Genomic DNA, 24,957 nt, shown 5'->3' with positions numbered 1-24,957 from the left:
TTAATAGACGCACATATAATAGAGGTTAAATACACAAAGAAATATGGTTGCATTTAATATTTAGTTTCTACTAGCTAGCAGAAATTCAAAATGCTATCTTAATTCTCTATATACATTAGACTTTAGTATCTAAGCATAAGAAGGTGCATGCAAAAACATATAAAGTTTACAGACTTACTGTTGTTATTTGTTTCAGTATAATTGCACATAGCAATGTGTATGACTGTGCTGTATAGATGAGAGGATAGCTAAGGCTTATAATGGGTTAACATCTATCAGAGCAATAACGTCACTGAGTTACACATGTATTTAATCAGGCTGCTTGGCAGGTGCAGCGCGGTCTATGAGTAAGGCGCAAGCTGAAACTCGTAAGACGAATGCTGCGCCGGCTTTTTATGATGTGATGTCTTTTTAAGCTTTGAAATAAAGGAATATTTTTAAACTTTACCATCTCCTGCCACGCAAGTCTGTTTCTTTATTTAATGACGCTTTCTATTATTTTAAACATAAACATATATTTTAAAATATATATTTAAGTTTGAAATAATAGAAGCAACCATTAAATACCTTTTAAGATACCTGCAATACTTTAAATAATCGACATTGTTCATGACAATGCATATTTTGTCAAGGAGATGCGGTAAACGATGGAGGGCCGGCAAAACCTCACCTGCCTAGCTGGCTCCTGGAACTTAGCACCGGACCGCAATTGAGCTGCTTCTTAAAAAAGGCGCCGATTGAGTAGAGTACAGGGAATCGAGTCGCACGTTTAGTATGTTGTCGCCAATTATTTTTTTTATCTACACTTACAGACACTTGTTTTTTTTTTGTACAAAACTTCTGGCCCTTGTCATAGTTTTTTTATCCATATAATTTCTGAACAATTACACAAATTTGCTTGCAATTTTGCATTTTATTTGAGGCCAGGAGTTAGTACAAACATTGGGCAATTTATGAGAACTATTCAGATGCTTATTATGGTGAACATAAGCGTGAGAGAAGACCTCTGTACTAAACACAGCAAATAAGAAAAGTGCTTACGTGTGCATTTCAGTGTTTAAAAAGAAGAAAATGTTTTAAACATTAACTCTCCAGAGAAACATTTTCTCAACACTTCAGGAAGTAATTGATGTAATATGCTCCTGAGAACACAGACGTAAAGTTAAAGCTAGTTTGCTCTGTGAGTTACTACAAGGCCTAATGATCAAACACTCACTCTAAATGATTTGGGATTTCTCGTTGAGCATTATATGTAGTATAGGTGTCTGGCATTCACACACAGAGCCCTGCATAGTGAGATAAACAGCTCTCAAGCTAAAATTTGTCTTTCTAAAATTCTTTGAGAATCAGTACTGACAAGAGATTTTAGATTTCACCAAACTGAGACCTTTAGATTACTGGGTCCACTGTGTTTTTGAGATCTCTTATGGAATTCAACAAACAGAAATAATTATCTAAAATTTCTTCTGCGCAATATATTGCTTAATAAAAGAGTCAAATCAACAGAAGCTCAATATTATTTATTTGATTATATTTCCTTTTGGAAGAGGATTATTTAAATATTGTATTTAATCTTTACTGTATGTTTTTAAATGGATTACTCAGTGTCAGTGTGTGGTCTGAGCACGTTGTTCCTTCCTTGTGTGTGCTGCACTTGCAGAGTTTAGCGTAATCTGTAGATCTGTCATGAAATATAAGACAAACATTACCACTTGCAGACAAAACAAGACAATAAAAGTTTAACGTATCTAACAACACTGCACTTTAAACTTTCAAGATTTAGAAAGAATGTTCAATTTTAAAAATGCCTTTCAAGTGATTTTCATGATCAAATTTCTTTCTTTCTCTTGGTTATGGTTTGTTAAAGACCACAATGTAAAAACACTTTTCAGTGCCATTTTTTTTCAAACACCCCACACCCGCCAACTTTAACCCCTAAAAACTGCTTTGGGCAGTTGTTTTTTATTTTTTTAATTTTTTTTTAAATGTATTAAAAAAATATATATATATATACTTTTTTTTTGGAGCCAATTGGGGCATTTTTGGAAAATTAACCAGAGATCTGATCTCTGGTTAATTTTTGGAGCACTAACTGCTACCGCAAGCTCACGTTAGCAATAACCAGCCACTTGTAATGGCTGGTTATCTATCGTGCGCCGTACACAGGCAAATTTGACCGTTTACAGGCTTGCAATAAATTAGCGCTCCACTTTTAATCTCGCTCTTAAAGGGACATTAAACACTAAATACATGCTAGATAGAATGATGCATTCAAAGAAAAGATTAGTCCATGACTAACATGTAGATGTATTTTATAAAGTTTCATTAGTTGTTTAAAAAGTGACAAAATAAGTGTAAAGTTTTAGTGTCTATAAAACACTGGGAGCTGCCATGTTGTAACTTGTGTTACCTTCTCTGCTGTGGCCAATTAGGGTCAGTTATAAATAGGTCACTAGAGTGTGCAGCCAATGGTTGGGCTGGATTTAACAGAGTTCTGCACTTCCATTTCTAACAGGAACTGAAAAGCTCACAATTTCAGAATGGAATTACAGGCAAATAGGAAAAAATAAATAATGAAAGTATATTGCAGAGTTGTTTTATATATACAATTTATCATTTTATATTACCATCTCAAAGTGTTTAATGTCCCTTTAATGTTGACTTCAATTTGCCTTTATAAATTTGTCAGACACTCTTTTGGGCTTATCAGTATGTAGGTTTTTGTTTGATACAAGCTTTGAATTTGTTGCCAACTTTTATTTACTATGAACTAGGAACTGTTAGTGGAAATGGGAACTGGCATCAGGAGGATCTAGGACCTTTTAGTAGAAATGGGAATCAGTGCCAGTGGATCTAGGAATTGTTAGTGAAATTGGAAACAGTATCAGAGGATCTAGTAATTGTTAGTGAAATTGGAAACAGTATCAGAGGATCTAGTAATTGTTAGTGAAATTGGAAACAGTATCAGAGGATCTAGTAATTGTTAGTGAAATTGGAAACAGTATCAGAGGATCTAGTAATTGTTAGTGAAATTGGAAACAGTATCAGAGGATCTAGGAACTTTTCATGGAAATAGGAACTGGTATCTGAGTATCTAGCAACTGCTAGTGGAAAAGGGAACCAGCATTAGAAGATCTAAGAAAACAGCTGGGGAAAGGAGCTACATATTAGTGTAATTAGTTGTGTTTGCAAGCTACAAGGAGGTAAGTGGTAGTATAATCACATAGTTCCTGCATTGTCTTTTCCTTTCTGTCAGATAATTTCATGTACTCAATTTTGTAACCCTCCCCATGAAGAGCTGATTTGAGAAAATCCTCTGTCAAGCACAGGGAGGAGAATTTGACATTTCCCACCATGTAATAATTAGTGTTTAAGACCCCACAGAGCACTAGATAACCCCCTGGTTTTAGCAAAGTGCTGATATTTCTTAGGGCAACACAAAAGGCTTCTTGATCCTTGCAAGCTCCCTCCAAGCACTCAGAGCTGAGCAAACAATCTGCTGGAGGCAAAATGACTGGTTCTACAGGATTGTTCTTCATGACGTCACATTTCAGGACTTGTTTTATACATTTCCTTATTTTTTCTTGTTTCTCCATCCACTTTTCCCTAAAAATAACACACAAAATATGAGGTTATGGTTTAGCTGTAATATTAAATTGTAAAATATTACACTTGCTTCCCTTGTCCTAAAACTGTCTATAATTTCTTTGTAGAGAATGATCTATTATTCACACATACAGTAAGTTTAGTCAGAATTCCTTTGTATAACCGGTTTTCCCTGACCTACACTATATCAGAAGATATACTAAAACAAACAAGATGATATATAATAACACCTATATTCACAGTTAGGGGTATATATAATACCATTTAATACACATCTAAAATTAGTTTATCTCGAATGAGTTTATTTTATCTAGATTGTCTCTATTTTATATATATAATATTAATATAGATGTATTAAGGACGCTATATATTATCTCACCACATGCACTTTGATTTTTTGTTTTTAATTATATATCATGAATAGTACTATTTTTTAGGATTCATTTTCACTTTAGATTTATTTAGTTCAATCAGAGCGGATAGCTACTATATGTGCACTTTAGGTAACCAATCACACATTAATTTGGGAATAAACTGCTAATGTCACATCAATAGAGTCTCATTAAGGACACTACATACTAGTTTACATAACACACACACACACAAGTCCGTTTATTTCACATATAAACACCCATATAGCAATAGAACTTGCATAATGAGGGATTCCGTAACTGTACCACTTTTCATGTTATTTCCTCACAGCCGATTCTATATTTAGCTAAAAACTTTCTCTTGCATAGAAGTGGATATATACAAAAGTATCAATACGTTTCAATCTGACCATACAGCGATCTGTCATTTGATCTGACAGTCTAGATGTGCGGCGAATACAAAGAGCAGCACATTCACTGACTTGCGGATGGGAGCTACAAGATTGGCTAATAGTAGTCACGTGATTCAGTGATGATTACGGAAATAGGGATAAGCAAAATGGACAAAACATAGCGGAGAAGTTAAACTCCGGATAACTGTTAAAGCCTTTGAAATATTCATTAACGATCATGCAGGTAATATAAACGTGCAGTCACACAGCTATAACACCATTTTAATACAAATAGTAGGTGGGGGATCATGTTACAAACAAACCGGTTAGATTTTTGTGACAAATAATAAAACAAGAGGTTGTATTTGTATCTACACTGTATCATTTTATATCAACTGGAGATGTCAGTTTTCTCTCCTGTATTATTAGATTTGATATATTGGGAAGACATAAACAAACCACTATTTCTTAATCATTGTATTAATTATTCACACATGTGTATTTCACATGCCACCAATCAACAGCTAGCTCCCAGTACTCCTGTGCCTACATAGGTATACTTTTCAACAAAGAATATCAAGAAAACAAAGCAAATTAGATAATAGTAGTAAAGTAGACAGTTGATTAGAATTGCTGCTGTATCTGAAACATAAAATAAATATTTTGGGTTAATGTGGCTTTAACAGCTAACCAATTAACCCATTCACTGCCAGGAATTTCAGAAATGTGGTGTGCAGCTGCAATTAGTGGTCTTTCAATTACCAAGAACCAATGGCAAAGCCATAGACCTCTGCTATTTCTGAATAAAAGGGATCACAGAGAAGCTTTTACAGCCATTTGTCTTATGACTCTAGTAGTTGTGTGCAAATCATTTCAGTGGCAAACACAAAGTTTCAAAAAATTTAATTTTTTTTTTTTATGATCATATTTATAGGACAAATAATGTTATCAAATATACCAAAATGGGCCTGGCTCAATAGCTTTGGTTGTCTGCTTTAAAAAATATATAATTTTCATAGGTAAATAAAAAAAAAAGAAGATTCAATTTCTATTAATATCAAGTGATAGCAAATATGCTAAAAACTCTCCACACTTTTCTCTGAAATTCCCATAAGCGAAAAAGTTTATTATTATTTATGTGTTTTATTCCAAATAATAATGGAAAACATAACATCTGATCTAAAGAATACAAATTATTTTATTAAGAAATTGAAGGATTTAGCAAGCTCTAAACATATTCTTTACACATTAGATGTAAAAGGGGATCCCTCACACCAAAATTGGGACAATTATACTGTTACTAGAAAAGAACGCGATCTTTTCTTAAAACAAAAACTGATAGCTGAGGAAATTAGATTAAATCGTTTCTATAGGGGGTTTCATGGGAGGTCAGCTAAATTTCTAGCTAGTCTCACTAAATGTAGAAAGAAGAAAAATTTCATATCTGCCATTAAAGATAATGAGAATAGATATTTTGAAACTGATAAAATTTGCGAAAGTTTAGCTTCGTACTACCAGAAGTTATATTCCACAGTAGAGATAGACATGGATAGGCAGGAAAGATTCTGGGCTAAAATAGTGATTGCACAAATTCCAGCTGAGGATTTGATGGCATTAAATGAACCTATAACTAAAGAAGAAATTGATAAAGCTATTGATAAATTGAAAGACAATAAAGCAGCTGGCCCTGATGGATTACCATCTGAATTCTATAAGTGTCTAAAGGAAGAGTTAGTACCAGTATTAGAATTACTTTATAATAAGTATTATACAGAAAGCATGCCGATTTCAGCTTATTTTACAGTGGCCAATATCTCCCTTATATTAAAGAAAGATAAAGATGCAGAGGATCCGGCGTCTTACAGACCAATATCGGTCTTAAACACCGATTATAAGATTCTAACATTTATTTTAGCCAATAGATTTTCTCTGTGTTTACAGAAACTCATTCATCCGGACCAAACGGGGTTTATGACTAACAGAAATTCAAGCAAGAATATACGTAAACTAACAACTTTCCTAGACTATGCTTGGAATCAGGAGCAGCCAAATAGAAGATATGATATGGCAGTTTTAACACTAGACGCAGTTAAAGCTTTTGATTCCATAGTATGGGAACATCTATTCACATCACTAGGAAAATTCGGCATTAGAGGGAATTTTGTAAAATGCATTCATAGAATATATTCTAACCCTATATCTCACCTAGTAGTAAATGGTACTATCTCTTCCAAAATCTTTATGCAGCGGGGTACACGACAAGGATGTCCCCTATCTCCTCTACTGTTTAATGTAGCACTAGAACCACTTGCAATTCAAGTGAGAAAGTACCTCACTGGAATCCCCCTGGACACATCTCGCTTGAATATATTATTATATGCAGATGATATTCTACTTTTTTTAGAGAATTTACAGCATTCCATTCCAATTTTGATCCAGCTTCTGGAAGAGTTTAGCTCGTTCTCAGGTTATAAGGTCAATGCCGGGAAAAGCGAATTGATGACTGTCGGCAAATCTCCCTTAAGCTTATCTATTAATACTTTTAAAGAGGTAGAATCCATTAAATATTTAGGGCTTGTATTACACAAAAACCCTAAATACTGGTACAATGATAACTATATCTCTTTATTTCAAAAAATTAAAGTGGATCTACAATTGTGGACTTCTTTTCCACTGTCTTTAATGGCGCGGGTCAATCTAGTTAAAGCCATTATTTTCCCTCGGCTGCTGTATCCTCTACAGAATTTGCCGATATTCTTACGTAATACTGATTTAAGGAAATTGTGTTCCCACTTTTCAAAATTTATATGGGGGAATAAAAAACCTTGCATCTCCTTAGCAAGGCTTTCACAAAAATCAGGTGCTGCTGGGTTATCATTTCCTGACATTAGATTGTATAATATTGCCTCATTATTGAAAATTGCAATTGATTGGCTGGCAAAGACAAATATCTATGCCACATATGAAGAAGAATCCTTTCTGATCCATCCTTTCGCATTGGCAGCTATAATTCACTGTCAACCTAAACAGCTCCCTTTTAATGTCTCTATAATGATTACATTCAAAAATATAGTTCTTGCATGGCACAAATTTTGTAAAATATTGGAGATAGATTCTTCCCTTTCAGAATTTCTTCCTATTCAGGGTAACCCTCTCTTTTTACCAGGAATTAATCAGAAGGTTTTTAAGCTATGGGCAGAAAAAGGATTAAGTCGGGTTTGCCAATTATTTGGCCCAGACGAGTTAGTACTTCCAGGGGAAACCTTGTTTGACGCATTTAATTTGCCCAGATCCGATGTATTTGCATTTTTTCAAATCAGACACTTTATCTCTGCTCAAAAATGGAGGTTACCTTTGTCTATTGCATGGTCTGAGGTCAGGACTCTCTTACAAAGATTTACTGCCGGCATTACATCAATTTCCCTGATATACGACATAATGTTATCAAAACAATCTCAAGCCATAATGGATAAGATTTGTAACTTTTGGGTACCGTTAATTCCAGATATAGATCAGGATAAAATTTTCCTGAGCTTTAATAACTTAGATAAGTGCTTAATACCTTCAAATTGGAAGGAATCACATATGAAATTCATTAATGATTTTTACCAATATCCAGCGAAAATTGCCAAGTACTATCAGGCTGGATCCGCTGAGTGTCCAAGATGTCACTACCAAGATGCAGATCTGTTTCATATGTTTTGGGCTTGTCCCAAGATAAGACAGTTATGGCAAAAAATCACATACTGGTTTAATAAAGTTCACAACTCATCTATCTCCCTCACATTCCGGGATATTGTCTTATTATTTAATACCTCCAATAGTCAAGTGTGTTGTTGGACATACCCCTTAAATATTACAATATTAATTGTAAGACTCTGTTACCCAAATGCTACAGGAACAAATTCTTTTTGAATCTTACCATCTTCAGTCTCTGTCTGAAAAAAGAATTAAGAAATTCTTATATGCTTGGTACTCCATCATTAAGACATATCCTCTAATTATTCAAAAACAGATATTAGCACCCTTCCTTTCCTCTCTTAGTTTCATTGAGATGGTCGTATTAGAATTGTTCCCATATACCTGGATTAGAAATCCAACCGAGGTATAAATGTAGAGAGTAATAAGATCAACTCAAGAAAATACTTTATTATAATTCATTATTTCCCCCCCCCCTTTTTTTTTTTTTTTTTTTTCTCTCCTTTTCGTTTTGTCTTTTTTTCTTTTTCTTTTTTTTATGTAAGCTAAAAAAAAAAAAAAAAAGAAGCCGACAAATGATTGTTATATGTTTTTGTAGACGCAGGTGTCGCGTATCTTTTAATTTGTTTAAAATTGAAAAATTATGTAAATGACAATACGACAAGATTATTTGTATATTGTACTGTATATCTTTTTCACTGTTGTTGTATTATTAATCATTGTTTTTTGTTACATTGAATGATTCGGCAAATAATAAAGAGATTTAAAAAAAAAAAAAAAAAAGATGTAAAAGGTAATTGCACCTTAATTAAACATAAAAATGTGCCAGGAACTGTTAAATGACTCTTGACATTGAATTCTGTTTACACATAAAGGCCCCCCGATATTCAAAGCATTGACATCAGTCTATTAAATATTTCTAAAAAAGGGGAGGACCTGTGAAGTGTCACTTGTCGGCACTTTCAGCTGGTGCGTGTGCGTGTGTGTTAGTGGGGTGTAATGAAGTGTCCCTTCACAGCACAGACAGTATGCTCACTGAAACCTAACACTGTTTCTGTGTAAGAAGAGTTCAGATAATGCCTGTGTGACCTTAAAAAAATCGAAAAAAACAACCCTATTATAACTATGGGACTATAGGAGCTAAGTCCCTACATTTAAATCCAATGTTAAAATTATATGCATTAGACATGTGTGTTTCGTTTCGCCCGAATTTTGTTTTTGGACGAATTTTGGCCGATTCGGATATTCGACTGAATCCAAATTTCCGAATCGGCACCATAACTAAAATCCCGAAAAATTCAGAAAATGAATAAATCAGTTTCCGAATTTTCGGTTCCATTCTTTATTCATATTCGTAATTTTTCATTGTTCTAATCTAAACCGCAGTTCTCCAACATCGCCGACACTTACTAAATCACTAAATAAAGCTATTAACACCTAAAATGCCATTCCCCGACATCTCCGACACTAACTAAACCAATTAACCCCTAAACCGCAGTTCCCCGACATCGCCGACACTAACTAAACCTATTAACCCCTAAACCGCTGTTCCCAAACATTGCCAACACTAACTAAACCTATTAACCCCTAAACCGCAGTTCCCAAACATTGCAGACACTAACTAAACCTATTAACCCCTAAATCGCCATACTCCCACATCGCCAACACTAACTAAACCTATTAAACCCTAAACAGCCAGCCCCACATCGCAACAACCTAAATGAAACTATATTAACCCCTAAACCTAATACCCCCTAACTTTAACATAATTAATATAGACCTAAATTAAAGTTACAATTATAAACTACTTATTTAAAATAAATACAAACTTACCTGTGAAATAAAAATAAAACCTAAGCTAGCTACAATATAACTATTTACTAACTACCTATTTAAAATAAATACAAACTTACCTGTGAAATAAAAATTAAAGCTAAGCTTACACAAATAAAACCTAACATTACTAAAAATAAAAAACCTAACATTACTAAAAAATTAAAACTACAATTACAAAAAATTATAAACACTAAAAACTACCATTATAAAAAATAACAAATGAAATTTTCCAAAATAATAAAAATTATTCCTATTCTAATACCCATTTTAAAAAAAACAAAACATAATCTATAATAAACTACCAAGGGCCATTAAAAGGGCCTTTTGTAGGGCATTGTCCTAAAGTTAACAGCTCTTTTGCAAACAAATACAAACACCCCCTAACATTACAAACCTCCACCCCCCCAACCCACGAAATAAAAAAAAAACGAAATAAAAAAAACCTAATCTAACCATTGCCCTGAAAAGGGCATTTGTATGGGCATTGCCCTTAAAAGGGCATTCAGCTCTTTTTTGGCCCATTAAAATAAAAAAAGCCCCTAATCTAAAAAAAAAACACCCCAAAAAAACAAAACAAGAAAAAGATCACCCATCGCGGGACCGGTGGAGGTCCAGACGGAGGTCCATCGGTCCGATGTGGAGGTCCTCTTCAAGTGATCATCCGCCACACAGACTGATTTTAATCAGCCAATCGGAATGAGATCTGCTTAAATCCTATTGGCTGTTCAAATCAGCCAATAGGATTAAAGCAGCTCAAATTCCTATTGGCTGATTTTAATTTTTTCAGCCAATAGGAATGCAAGGTACCTCCAGGGGTACATTGCATTGAATCCTCAGGGGCCTATTTATCAAGCTCCGTAGAAACACAAGTTATGAAGCAGTGGTCTAAAGACCGCTGCTCCATTACTTGTCTGCCTGCCCTGATGCGGCGGACAGAAATCAACCCGATCGAATACGATCAGGTTGATTGACACCCCCTGCTAGCGACCAATCGCGAATCTGCAGGGGGCGGCATTGCACCAGCAGTTCACAAGAAGTTTAGGGGTTAATAGGTTTAGATAGTGTTGGCGATGTCGGGGAACTGCGGTTTAGGGGTTAATAGCTTTTTTTTAGTGATTTAGTTAGTGTCGGGGGAACTGTGCTTTAGGGGTTAATAGCTTTATTTAGTGTCAGTGATGTGGTTGGTGGCAGTGGCGGCGGTTTTAGATAATTTTGTTTCGGCAATCACCGGCATATTAGTTATGTTTAGTTAAATCGTTTTTTTCCGATCCATTCTTTATTCATATGCATTATTCTCTTCTAAATTCCTGAATAGAATAATGCATATGAATAAAGAATGGATCCAAGAAAACAAACGCATCCGAAAAAACGATTTAACTTAACATAACTAATTTGCCCAAAATATTTTTTTTTAAACTTAACTAAACTAATTTGCCGAAACAAAATTATTTATTTGACTAATGAAAAGGAAACAAAATAATTGTTTTAGCGTTTCACATGTCTAATATGCATTGTCATGTATAATACATATTATTGTTAGTATTGTATCGAATTTAAAAATGAGTTATTTTTTATTTTTCATTTTATTATTTTAAACATAAATATACCATTTAAATGATATATTTATGCTTCAAATAATAGAAATAAAAATAAAACATAACTACAATTTAAATTCGATACAATTTTAAAGTAATATGTATTATACATGACAATGCATATTATTTTAACATTGGTTAAAAATAAATTATTAACCCCTTACGCCCCCTCGCCCCCAGCGCAACCTACACTATTAACCCCTAAGGTGAGTTGTGTTGTGCTTGAGTGCAATACAAAATAGTGCTGGTAAATTTAGTGCTTTAAGAGACCTGAAGTAAAGTGTTAATGCTTGACTATATGCGTGAAAAAACACAAGTATAATATATTTCACTCATATTTACTGTAAAATAAAGGTTTATTATTGAGATACATGAGTTAAGAGTGATTTATAGGGATATGAGCAGTGTTTTAAACTTATACTTCAATACAAAATCATATTTTAAAAATGAAGAATTATACTTTGATGGAGTGATAGACGACATGAGTTTTTTAGCTTGCCACCATAGAAGTCTTTTATAAGAGGTATTTAGAGCACCTGTTCAATCTGACATCAGATGCTAGCGCACTCTAGACTTTTGTGCTACTGATTTAGTGCCCAATAGCACTAATATTTTTATACTCCACTTGCATTCTAGGCCATAGTACTAAAAACAATAGTTACTGATATAAAGTTAGTTCAGCAATGTTTGGTGGAAATGGGGTAAGAATTTTGAATAAATGATATCTGTAATTTAAAAATGAAATCCGGAATATGCATGAATATTGCTTTGCAAAGAATATTTAGCAATATAAAAAATTAAGGGCTAGAGTTTCGCTAGGTCTCTGGGCTGGTGAGATTCTTTAGGGTGTCTCGATAAGATGAGATAACCGCATTTTCGTGTAGGAAGGAGATACATACATTTAAAAAGTGCTCAATGAAACAATTGAACCATTCACACAAAAATACACAGGACAAATTGTATTGTTAACGGCATAGGAAGGTCAAAATTAAAGTTGCATGATTCAGATAGAGCAGGTCCTTTTAAGACACTTTTAAATTCACTTCTATTTTCAAATGTACTTTGTTCCTTTTGTATCCATTGTTGGAAAAGAATATGCACATATCCTACACTAGTAGGAGCTTGCTGGTGAGTGATGCCTGCACACATTTGTCTCTTGTGATTGGCTGACTAGATGTGTTCAGCTAGATCTCAGTAGTGCATTGATGCTCCTTCAGCAAAAGATAACAAGAGAATGAAGCAAATTTTATAATAGAAGTAAATTGGAAAGTTGTTTGAAATTGTATGTTCTATCTGAATCATGAAAGAACATTTTGGGACTTTCTTTCCCTTTAAGGTGTATTAAAAATCGCAACAAAATTGTTCACCAAAAATCGTTTTTCTCAAAAAGCGTAAAATTTGTATGTAAATTACTCAGGAATGAATCGTATTGAATTTGCACAGCGTAAATTGTAATTTAAGGGCACTGGATGTGCATAAAACACACAAATTTGTACTTATAACTACAAAATACAAGGCGTAATTGCTTTCTTTATTGTAAAACGGGCTGAGCATGAGTGTTCCATGGGCATGTATGAAATTGTCTCCGAAATCCCAGAGTAATTATCTAAACATTTCTGCCGGACGTAGAATATTGCGTGCACATTAACGTATTCCCCCATAGAAGTAAATGCAGAAAAAAACACTCCACTCTCACGCAAACAAGATTGCATATAATCATTTGCGCTAAAACAACATGAAAATATGAATATTTCATATTCCAATGATCTTTACATAACATAATATGTTCTATTTATTAATAAATACAAATATCTACATATATCTGATGTATTTTGGTACAATATATATCTTTACCTATTTATATACATGATTATATATATATATATATATATATATATACATATATATATATATATATGAATATCTATTTCTAAAAACATAGAACATATTCTGCTATGTGCAGAACATTGGAATCTGAAATATTTCCAGTAAATAAACCCTTATTAAATATGAATATTGCATAAATATGCTTTTACAGGTTTTCATCTACTTAACGGTAAATGGCATCAAAGCACTTCTATATATGTCTATATATGTGTACATATTTATTTATATGTGTATCTATGTCTGTAAATACATATATACACATATAAATACATAAGTACACATATAAATACATATGTACACATATAAATACATATATACACATATAAATACATATATACACATATAAATACAAAAATACATATATACACATATAAATACATAAATACATAAGTACTCATATAAATACATATATACACATACAAATACATAAATACATATATAATTATATACACATATAAACACATAAGTACACATATAAATACATAAAGACATATATACACATATAAATACATAAGTACACATATAAATACATAAAGACTTATATACACATATAAATACATAAATACATAAGTGCACATATAAATACATATATACACATATAAATACATACATACATAAGTACACATATAAATACATAAAGACATATATACACATATAAAAACATATATACACATATAAATACATATATAAACATATAAATACATAAGTACACATATAAATACATAAAGACATATATACACATATAAAAACATATATACACATATAAATACATATATAAACATATAAATACATAAATACATAAGTACACATATAAATACATATATACACATATAAATACATAAATACATAAGTACACATATAAATACATAAAGACATATATACACATATAAAAACATATATACACATATAAATACATAAATACATATGTATTTATATTTATAGTATATATTGTACTTAACGGTAAATGACTCCAAAGCACTTCTATATATGTCTATATATGTGTACATATAAAAGAGGGAGGACTCCACACAGTCAAGTAGTTAAATGTTAGTAAAGTAACGTCCCATAACAGTTTTGTTGAAGGCTTAATTATGACACTATGCACACAGCACTTAGGTAAAATTCAATAGAACAATTTTTTTTTTGCTTTTCATTGTTATTATTATTAACCTTTTGAATAATTTATTGTGGCTGTTGAATTTCTATTTTAGCACTACAATGGACGATTTATTTTTACTAGTTAAGTTACTTCTTGTGTGAAGGATATGTGGCGACCACAATAGGTTGATATTATAGATATTTTCAACAAATTAGTATGAATCTGTTGGTCCATAGTAGGTGTTAAGGATAAATGAGGAATGGGACTGACCAATTGTTATTGTTATTTATGTCTGCAATTTTATACTAATACTATACTGGTAAATGTGCAACGACATTTTCAGTATCAGTAGTTTAAAATCATGTCCCTGTAAAACAGCCACATAGAATGCTTTGTATAGAATGTATCCTTTTGTATGTGTCTCTTTTTCCTTTTTTCAAGTTTTTGCCACAAATGTTGCAACAATGTTTCATTGTCCTCCTTTGTATGAAGAGATGTATCTAGTTTGATAAGCCGCGATATTGCAGAGCTAAAATTTTACTTTATGGAATGACATATCAATCAGCAGCATTGAAGCAACCTTGTGTGGTAGAAACAACACGTCAATTAGTTCGTAGGAGTGGTTAAACTCAGTGTGGGCTATTAAATGCGCATAAGAACCATCCCAGAACTATGTTTGAGAAAGCGCCAACTGGCGTGAAATGCGTCAGTTGACGTCACCGCTACCCCTGTCTTTCTACTGTCTGTGAGTGAGAGAGCTTCAAGCTCGGTTTCTGTTTGGACTTTAAAATATGTTTCAAATAAAAATTGTTCTATTGAATTTTACCTAAGTGCTGTGTGCATAGTGTCATAATTAAGCCTTCAACAAAACTGTTATGGGACGTTACTTTATTAACATTTAACTACTTGACTGTGTGGAGTCCTCCCTCTTTTATATGTTTATAAACAGCGGATAGCCGGAGCAGGTTTTCTTCACATCGAGGGTTGGATCCCCGGATGTGCAGTCCGCTTCTAACGCTGTATGGACGGCGGCGTCTATGCTCCCCAGCTAAGTATTGTTGTCTTTGCCGTATTTCACCTTTAACACTTGTTCTATTATATATGTTTACATATGTATTTATATGTGTATCTATGTCTGTAAATACATATATACACATATAAATACATAAATTTATAAGTAAACATATAAATACATATGTACACATATAAATACATAAATTTATAAGTAAACATATAAATACATATATACACATATAAATACACAAATACATATATACACATATAAATACATATATACACAAATACACAAATAAATACATAAATACATAAGTACACATATAAATACATAAAGACATATATACACATTTACAGGTATACCTCGCTCATACAGTGGGTTAGGGACCGGAGTCCTGCTGTAAAGTGAAAACCGCCTTAAAGTGAAACAAGGCAGTTTTAGCTTTCTTTTCATTTGCCAGTGCGTTTAAAGACTTTAAAACATGTTTGAACTAACATATATTAGGTGTGCAATAGTGCTACGTTTAGTTTAACACTCACACTACACAGTATTCAATAAATACTGTACCTGTAAAATAGGGACAATTACTGTAGTAAAATTTGCCAGACTATAGCACTGAGACACAAATTGCACTGTAATGATGTAAACAGAGTGAACTAAGCATAACAAAATGGTGCCAGTCACTTTTCTCGCAATCTCATGATGATTACAGCACTATTTCAAAATCCTAAGTACACATATAAATACATAGACATATATACACATATAAAACATATATACACATATAAATACATATATACACATATAAATAAATAGACATATATACACATATAAAACATATATACACATAAATACACATATAAATACATAAATACATAAGTACACATATAAATACATAAAGACATATATACACTAATAAAAACATATATACACATATAAATTCATATATACACATATAAATACATACATATATACACATATAAATACATAAATACATATATACATATATAAATACATAAGTACACATATAAATACATAAATACATAAGTACACATATAAATACATAAGTACACATATAAATACAGAAGTACACATATAAATACATAGACATATATACACATATAAAACATATATACACATATAAATACATATATACACATATAAATACATAAATACATAAGTACACATATAAATACATAAATACATATATACACACATATAAAAACATATATACACATATAAATACATATATACACATATAAATACATAAATACATATATACACATATAAATACATATATACATATATAAATACATAAGTACACATATAAATACATAAAGACATATATACACATATAAAAACATATATACGCATATAAATACATATATACACATATAAATACGTAAATACATATGTATTTATATTTACAGTATATATATTATACGGAAAAAAATATATTTTAAGTGCACTGAAAATAGTGTATTTTGATTTGTTTTAGGCATACTATTAAATTAACATACACTTGATTCTCCCTGTGAACTTCCTTCTCCATTGTGAACTTTTACATAGCAGAGAGCTCTCATTATATATACATATTATACAGCTCACCACTCGCAGGAACAGCCTTTTTTCTTTTATTTTTGCAGCAAAACTATCCCTGTGAGGCAGAGGGGCAAATTTACTAAGTGTCGGGCGGACGGACATGATTCTCTGTAGTGAATCATATCTGCCCGACATCGCTAAATGCCGACAGCATACGCAATCATTGCACAAGCATTTCTTGTGAAATTTTGTGCAATGCCGCCCCTGCACATTCGGGGATGTCAATTATCCCAACCTCAGTGGTGGCGGATGAGATAAGGTTCTTAACTTTTGTTTTCGGCAAGCCTGAAACTATGGGCGGATATAGCAGCATCCGCTGCTTATTTAATCTCCCCTAAATGTGTTTTGTTTTTTGGTGGCAAACTTTTGATCAATGGCCCTAAGACAATACAATGATATATTGTAAAATGGGTTGGACTGTAAGATGGTGGGGAATATTTGCTCACCTGAAAAACTTTTATCCCAATAGTTTAAAATAGTGTTAGTAATAAGGTGGCGCAAAAAATGCTATTCCCAAATGGAGGTCGCTTATAGATTATCAGAAAATACTTGTTGTAAATATATAAATTATATTCAAAATATAGAAAAAATATTTTATTTTTTGTATAGATCTGTTGAAAATGACTGATAGGTTTATATAACCCCTCTAATTGAATATTCCTTTTTGTAATCACCACAGGACTATTTCATAATTTGAATAAGTTTATACAAATTTATTGGTAGTTTAGATAATTCATACAATTTTAATTATGTTAAAATATAGCATTAAAATATTTTTGACACCGGTGTCGGTTAAACATAAGCTGATAAATCTAATTTATTAAACATTCATTTGTTAAAACATAAAAGCATATATATAGAGAATTATGCAAATATAAAACCAATTTTTAAAAGTTACAAGTTTCACTTGGTATATAATGTGTTCTTGTTTTGTTTATCCAAATGTTTCAGCGGTATATATATGTAATTTTAACACGTTAATGCAGGTTTATTATGTGAAAAACATTTGTGATACCTTGTAGTGTATCCGTTTGAAAACACTTTCGGCTAGATTTAGAGTTTGGCGTTAGCAGTCAAAACCAGCGTTAGAGGCTCCTAACGCTGGTTTTGGGCTACCGCTGGTATTTAGTCTTGTAGGTAAGGGTCTAACGCTGATTGGATCAGCCAATCGGATTGAACTTGAATCTGATTGGCTGATTCAATCAGCCAATCAGATTTTTCCTACCTTAATTCAGATTGGCTGATAGAATCCTATCAGCCAATCGGAATTCGAGGGACGCCATCTTGGATGACGTCCCTTAAAGGAGCCTTCATTTGTCGGTAGTCCGTCGGGGAAGAAGGATGTTCCACGTCGGCGGAATGAAGATGGATCCTGAAGAAGAAGATTGAAGACCCCGCTTGGAAGATGACATCGCCCGGATGGAAGACTTCTTCAGCGCCGCCTGGAGGATCACTTCATCGGATGGAAGACTTCTTCAGCACCCCTTGGAGGATCATTTCTGCCGCTCCAGATCTCCTCTTCGGTTCCATCGGTGGCTCGGCTGAGTAAAGACGACTCAAGGTAGGATGATCTTCAGGGGGGTAGTGTTAGGTTTTTTTAAGGGGGGTTTGGGTTAGATTAGGGGTATGTGGGTGGTGGGTTTTAATGTTGGGGGGGTTGTATTTTTCTTTTACAGGCAAAAGAGCAGTTTTCTTTGGGGCATGCCCCACAAAAGGCCCTTTTAAGTGTTAGGCTTTTTTAAGGGGGGTTTGGGTGGGTTTAGAATAGGGGTATGTGGGTGGTGGGTTGTAATGGGGGGGTATTGTATATGTTTTTAAATGCAAAAGAGCTGAATTCTTTGGGGCATGCCCCACAAAAGGCCCTTTTAAGGGCTGGTAAGGTAAAAGAGCTTTGAACTTTTTTAATGTAGAATAGGGTAGGGAATTTTTTTATTTTGGGGGGCTTTGTTATTTTATTAGGGGGCTTAGATTAGGTGTAATTAGCTTAAAATTGTTGTAATATTTTTAAAATGTTTGTAACTTATTTTTTTATTTTTTGTACTTTAGTTAGTTTATGTAATTGTATTTAATTGTAGTTATTTGTAGTTAATTTATTTTATTAATTTAATGATAGTGTAGTGTTAGGTTTAATTGTAACTTAGGTTAGGATTTATTTTACAGGTATTTTTTTTTTTTGATGCTATAAGCAGTAGGTGTATATATTTATATTTTTTTTTTATTTAATATTTTTATTGAGGTTTAGCAAGGAACAAGTAAGATACAACAATAGCCTTGTACTAACTGGAGAAGGCGTATCAATATACAATAAACATTTCCGTATGTATAACAGTAGAGGATAACATGAGTAGTAGCTGGAAAAAGAAAACATAACAGCCTTTACTAGTAACTAGGCTTCTGAGACCTCCAATTTTTCAAATATAATAGTCTAGATAGTTGGTTAGTTAGCAGGTCACTCATGGACCTCACCAGCACAGGAGAGAGTCAAGATATATGGTAACCAAATTATAAATCACATATAGGCTTTAGGATTACCAACACCAAACAGCGGGTAAGCACCGCTTAAAAAAAAAAGGTTATTGGACCTAAAGATATATTTGGGGGATAGGGGAAGAGCAAACTCTAATCAGAGTACAATATAGATAAAATGCAAAGAGAGGGGGAGGCGAGTGATGAGGTGTAATGGAACAAACACTCAGATAGTGGCAGCTTGTATGAAAAATGACGTAGACTCTGAGGGGAAGGACTCTTAATTTGTATAGTGGGGAGAGGAGGGGGTAACCCTGAGCAAGAGTCACAAAAAACATATTGATTGACCTCCAAAGCTTGTGGGTATAAGGTGCTAGATGATCAAAGATGCTGTTGTAGCAATGCATAGCAAGGGGTGGAGCTAGCAAGAAAACTGTTTAGTCCAGCATTTATGTTCTATTGTCCCTGCTCTAGAGAATCACTCCCTGTATTACATAATAGCTTAAGTACATGCAAATATACATACTCTCTGAAAATGAGATATCTAAAAGCTAGGTTGGAGCCCATATTAAACATTTGTAGGAAAGTATATCTAATATATAGCAGAGGAGGTACCTTAATACTACAATAGGAGAAATATAGCCGTGGGGCAAATCTGAAATATACTGACTCTCTCTGGGGTATAGAGGAGAATGTTAACGTTAGTTATTTACCCAAGATATGACCCGTCTAGTCTCTGAAAGCTCTGTTGGGTTAAGCTCAGATAAAGGGCCCATCTATTTAGTTAGTTTCTCACATAGTAGTTTTTACCCTATGCCAATTGAATATACAGCATAGCAAATTGCATCAACTTCAGACACCAAACTAAGCATAATAACATACATATGCAATTAGGTAAAGATTCCCATTAATTATAAATTTCAACAGATGTTTTTGGTGAGCAATTCTAGGTAAAACATATTGTAGCCAGACATATTTAGAGTATACAGTATAGTAAATTGCATCAACTTCAAATACCAGACTAAGCATAATAACATTTATATGTAAATAGGTAAAGTTTCCCAAGCGGGGGGCAGAAGAGGTCTTCCATCCGATTGAAGTCTTTATCCAAGCTGGGAAGAAGAGGTCTTCCATCCGATTGAAGTCTTCATCCAGGCGGCATCTTCTATCGACATCCATCTGGAGCGGAGCGGCAGCATCCTGAAGACCTCCGACGTGGAACATCCATCCTGGCCGACGACTGAACGACGAATGACGGTTCCTTTAAATGACATCATCCAAGATGGCGTCCCTCAAATTCCGATTGGCTGATAGGATTCTATCAGCCAATCGGAATTAAGGTAGGAATATTCTGATTGGCTGATGGAATCAGCCAATCAGAATCAAGTTCAATCCGATTGGCTGATTCAATCAGCCAATCAGATTGAGCTCGCATTCTATTGGCTGTTCCGATCAGCCAATAGAATGCGAGCTCAATCTGATTGGCTGATTGAATCAGCCAATCGGATTGAACTTGATTCTGATTGGCTGATTCCATCAGCCAATCAGAATTTTCCTACCTTAATTCCGATTGGCTGATAGAATCCTATCAGCCAATCGGAATTCGAGGGACGCCATCTTGGATGACGTCCCTTAAAGGAACCGTCATTCGTCAGGAAGTCGTCGTCGGAAGAAGATGGGTCCGCGGTGGAGGTCTTCAAGATGGAGCCGGTCCTCATCGGATGAAGATAGAAGATGCCGCTTGGAAGAAGATGGTTGCCGGTCCGGATCTACTCTTCTTCCCGGATAGGATGAAGACTTTGGACCCTCTTCTGGACTTCTTCAGCCGTCGGATGATGGATGTCTAGCCCCCTCTTGGGTTGGATGAATATATCGGAGCCAGGACGGATCGGTGTGATACCCGGTGAGGTGAAGACAAGGTAGGAAGATCTTCAGGGGCTTAGTGTTAGGTTTATTTAAGGGGGGTTTGGGTTAGATTATTGGTATGTGGGTGGTGGGTTGTAATGTTGGGGGGGTATTGTATGTTTTTTTTTTACAGGCAAAAGAGCTGAATTTCTTGGGGCATGCCCCGCAAAGGGCCCTGTTCAGGGCTGGTAAGGTAAAAGAGCTTTGAACTTTTGTAATTTAGAATAGGGTAGGGCATTTTTTTTATTTTGGGGGGCTTTGTTATTTTATTAGGGGGCTTAGAGTAGGTGTAATTAGTTTAAAATTGTTGTAATATTTTTCTTATGTTTGTAAATATTTTTTTATTTTTTGTAACTTAGTTCTTTTTTATTTTTTGTATTTTAGTTAGTTTATTTCATTGTAGTTATTTGTAGGTATTGTATTTAATTAATTTATTGATAGTGTAGTGTTAGGTTTAATTGTAGGTAATTGTAGGTATTTTATTTAATTAATTTATTGATAGTGTAGTGTTAGGTTTAATTGTAACTTATTAAGGATTTATTTTACAGGTAATTTTGTAATTATTTTAACTATTTTAGCTATTAAATAGTTCTTAACTATTTAATAGCTATTGTACCTGGTTAAAATAAATACAAAGTTACCTGTAAAATAAATATTAATCCTAAAATAGCTATAATATAATTATAATTTATATTGTAGCTATATTAGGGTTTATTTTACAGGTAAGTATTTAGCTTTAAATAGGAATAATTTATTTAATAAGAGTTAATTTATTTCGTTAGATTTAAATTATATTTAACTTAGGGGGGTGTTAGTGTTAGGGTTAGACTTAGCTTTAGGGGTTAATACATTTATTAGAATAGCGGTGAGCTCCAGTCAGCATGTTAGGGGTTAATGTTTGAAGTTAGGTGTCGGTGATGTTAGGGAGGGCAGATTAGGGGTTAATAAGTGTAGGCAGGTGGAGGCGACGTTGAGGGGGTCAGATTAGGGGTTAATAAATATAATATAGGGGTCGGCGGTGTTAGGGGCAGCAGATTAGGGGTACATAGCTATAATGTAGCTGGCGGCAGTGTGCGGATGGCAGATTAGGGGTTAATAAGTGTAGGTAGCTGGCGGCGACGTTGTGGGGGCAGGTTAGGGGTTAATAAATATAATATAAGGGTCGGCGGTGTTAGGGGCAGCAGATTAGGGGTACATAAGTATAACGTAGGTGGCGGTCGGCAGATTAGGGGTTAAAAAAATGTAATCGAGTGGCGGCGGTGTGGGGGGACCTCGGTTTAGGGATACATAGGTAGTTTATGGGTGTTAGTGTACTTTAGGGCACAGTAGTTAAGAGCTTTATGAACCGGCGTTAGCCCAGAAAGCTCTTAACTACTGACTTTTTTCTGCGGCTGGAGTTTTGTCGTTAGAATTCTAACGCTCACTTCAGCCACGACTCTAAATACCAGAGTTAGAAAGATCCCATTGAAAAGATAGGATACGCAATTGACGTAAGGGGATCTGCGGTATGGAAAAGTCGCGGTTGAAAAGTGAGCGTTAGACCCTTTTTTGACTGACTACAAATACCGGCGGTAGCCTAAAACCAGCGTTAGGAGCCTCTAACGCTGGTTTTCACGGCTACCGCCAAACTCCAAATCTAGGCCAAAGTGTTTTCAAACGGATACACTACAAGGTATCACAAATGTTTTGCACATAATAAACCTGCATTAACGTGTTAAAATTACATATATATACCGCTGAAACATTTGGATAAACAAAACAAGAACACATTATATACCAAGTGAAACTTGTAACTTTTAAAAATTGGTTTTATATTTGCATAATTCTCTATATATATGCTTTTATGTTTTAACAAATGAATGTTTAATAAATTAGATTTATCAGCTTATGTTTAACCGACACCAGTGTCAAAAAAATTTTAATGCTATATTTTAACATAATTAAATTTGTATGAATTATCTAAACTACCAATAAATTTGTATAAACTTATTCAAATTACGAAATAGTCCTGTGGTGATTACAAAAAGGAATATTCAATTAGAGGGGTTATATAAACCTATCAGTCATTTTCAACAGATCTATACAAAAAATAAAATATTTTTTCTGTATTTTGAATATAATTTATATATTTACAACAAGTATTTTCTGATAATCTATAAGCGACCTCCATTGGGAGTAGCATTATTTGCGCCACCTTATTACTAACAATAGAATGATATATACACTGTGTGCTGTCTCACATATATATACACTGTGTGCTGACTCACATTTATATATATACACTGTGTGCTGTCTCACATATATATACACTGTGTGCTGTCTCACAGATATATACACTGTGTGCTGTCTCACATATATATACACTGTGTGCTGTCTCACATATATACACACTGTGTGCTGTCTCACATATATATATACACTGTGTGCTGACTCACATATATATACACTGTGTGCTGTCTCACATATATATACACTGTGTGCTGACTCACATATATATACACTGTGTGCTGTCTCACATATATATATACACTGTGTGCTGTCTCATATATATATATATATATATATATATATATATATACACTGTGTGCTGACTCACATATATATATATATATATACTGTGTGCTGTCTCACATATATATACACTGTGTGCTGTCTCACATATATATATACACTGTGCGCTGTCTCACATATATATACACTGTGTGCTGTCTCACATATATATACACTGTGTGCTGTCTCACATATATATACACTGTGTGCTGTCTCACATATATATACACTGTGTGCTGTCTCACATATATATATATATATATATATATATATATACACTGTGTGCTGACTCACATATATATATACTGTGTGCTGTCACATATATATACACTGTGTGCTGTCTCACATATATATACACTGTGCGCTGTCTCACATATATATACACTGTGTGCTGTCTCACATATATATTCACAGTGTACTGTCTCACATATATATTCACAGTGTACTGTCTCACATACTGTATATATACACTGTGTGCTGTCTCACATATATATATATATATATATATATATATATACACTGTGCGCTGACTCACATATATATATATATATATACACTGTGTGCTGTCTCACACACATATATATATATATATATACACTGTGTGCTGTCTCACACATATATATATATATATATATATATATACACTGTGTGCTGTCTCACATATATATATACACTGTGTGCTATCTCACATATATATATATACACTGTGTGCTGACTCACATATATATACAATGTGTGCTGTCTCACATATATATACAATGTGTGCTGTCTCACATATATATACACTGTGTGCTGTCTCACATATATATACACTGTGTGCTGTCTCACATATATATACACTGTGTGCTGTCTCATATATATATATATATATATATATATATATACACTGTGTGCTGTCTCATATATATATATATATATATATATATATATATAG

General features: G+C 33.5%; 1 pseudogene; it reads right to left on the bottom strand.

The window, feature by feature from the left end:
* Positions 1 to 1,505: 1,505 nt before the first annotated feature.
* The window catches only part of LOC128639271 (nicotinamide N-methyltransferase-like), a 90,048-nt pseudogene continuing 66,596 nt past the window's right edge, over positions 1,506 to 24,957 (bottom strand).

Source organism: Bombina bombina, chromosome 8 (genome assembly GCF_027579735.1).
Source record: "Bombina bombina isolate aBomBom1 chromosome 8, aBomBom1.pri, whole genome shotgun sequence".
Lineage (NCBI taxonomy): Eukaryota > Metazoa > Chordata > Amphibia > Anura > Bombinatoridae > Bombina > Bombina bombina.
Note: the sequence above shows the minus strand (reverse complement) of the source record. Positions and strands in the feature narration are given on the sequence as shown.